The sequence below is a fragment of the Salmo salar genome, chromosome ssa11 (genome assembly GCF_905237065.1).
Source record: "Salmo salar chromosome ssa11, Ssal_v3.1, whole genome shotgun sequence".
In the NCBI taxonomy this organism is placed as follows: Eukaryota; Metazoa; Chordata; class Actinopteri; order Salmoniformes; family Salmonidae; genus Salmo; species Salmo salar.
The window spans coordinates 111,342,398-111,344,467 of NC_059452.1; positions in this window are offsets into that span (position 1 = coordinate 111,342,398).

Sequence of the window (2,070 nt, forward strand, 5' to 3'; positions counted from 1 at the left end):
TGTAATAGAGGACTGTGAGTTACTGCCCACCCCTGTAATAGAGGACTGTGAGTTACTGCCCACCCCTGTAATAGAGGACTGTGAGTTGCTGCCCACCCCTGTAATAGAGGACTGTGAGTTGCCGCCCACCCCTGTAATAGAGGACCAGCTATTATCTACTCCAGGTGAGGGGAAGGTCGACAAGAGGAGGGGACCCGTTTGAGCTCTTGAACTCTTGAACTGTGAACTTTAACCCCGCCCCCCCTCCTCTCTGTCCCCCGTTAAGGCCACTCAGGGGGAGGGTTTGTGTGGTTTCGGCAGTACCAGGAAGCTCTGAGGAGCTTCCACTCTTTCCTCTGGGTTTTATTTTCTATACCAGTTCTTAGGGTTGTAAAATTCCCAAGTTTCCCCAGAAATCTTGGTTGGGTTGGGCTTCCGGATTTCCTCTTGATTCCAGGAATCTTCCAACTAGGATTTCTGGAAACCGTGAGAATGTGCGTGTGGGGGGAAGTTAACCAGAATTTTACAACCCTTACCTGTTATATTTAACTGAACAGGTAGACCCAACCCTGCCTTAACTCCTAGTCTGGGATCAGTTTTGCCTTCAGCCCTCTATTGGTGAAGGTAAGGGAGGGCAGTCACAAGACCTTAGGGGTTGAACAAATCTGGAAACTTTCCCCCCAAAATTCCCAGAATTTTGGGGATTTTCTAGGATTTCTGTGAAAGTGGAGATTTCATGGGAAAGTTTACAGGAGGAATATTTCAAACCCGAGGACAGCTGATCTTAGATTTTGTGGTTAGGAGGTTAACTTTAACCTGGAGTAATATTTAACTCTTAGATGGTATATGTTATATAATTGGTGCTTCCTTCTTCTCTTTTACTTCTTCATACCAGTCTGTCACTTCCTGTCCTTCTCATCTTTTACTCCTTAATACCAGTCTGTCACTTCCTGTTCTTCTCATCTTTTACTTCTTCATACCAGTCTGTCACTTCCTGTCCTTCTTCTCTTTCCCACTCCCTACCAGTCTGTCACTTCCTGTTCTTCTCATCTTTCTCACCTGAAACTCTTTAAAAAAAAAGTATGTTGTCTGTACATCTACCTGCCCTCACCCCCATCCCTCACCCCTCCTCACCCTCTGTCCCTCCTACCTCATCACTCCTCACCCCTTTCCCCCATCTCTGTCCCTCCTACCTCACCCCTCCTCACCCTCTGTCCCTCCTACCTCACCCCTCCTCACCTCTTTCCTCTATCTCTGTCCCTCCTCCCTCACCCCTCCTCACCCTCTGTCCCTCCTCACCCCTTTCCTCTATCTCTGTCCTGCCTCCCTCACCCCTCCTCACCCTCTGTCCCTCCTCCTCACCCCTCTCACCCTCTGTCCCTTCTACCTCAACCCTCCTCACCCTCTGTCCCTCCTACCTCACCCCTCCTCACCCCTTTCCTCTATCTCTGTCCCTCCTCCCTCACCCCTCCTCACCCTCTGTCCCTCCTACATCAATTCTGTCCCTCCTCCCTCACCCCTCCTCACCCTCTGTCCCTCCTACCTCACCCCTCCTCACCCTCTGTCCCTCCTCACCCCTTTCCTCTATCTCTGTCCCTCCTCCCTCACCCCTCCTCCCCCATTCCAAGAGCTTTGTGTAAACAAGGTCCTTACTGCCCTTCACTGTCACCTGTAGAGTAGAACTTAGGTTTTGACGTGTTTTAAAGACAATGTGTTATAATGTAATGTTATAATGTTGGCTCAACGTGGGAAACCTGGAGAGATGTGCATGAATAGAAGGAAGGCTGTATTTGTAGAGTATTGGAATGGGGCCCGTGGGAAGGAAGGATGTATTTGTAGAGTATTGGAATGGGGCCCGTGGGAAGGAAGGATGTATTTGTAAAGTATTGGAATGGGGCCCGTGGGAAGGAAGGATGTATTTGTAGAGTATTGGAATGGGGCCCGTGGGAAGGAAGGATGTATTTGTAGAGTATTGGAATGGGGCCCGTGGGAAGGAAGGATGTATTTGTAGAGTATTGGAATGGGGCCCGTGGGAAGGAAGGATGTATTTGTAGAGTATTGGAATGGGGCCCGTGGGAAGGAAGGATGTAT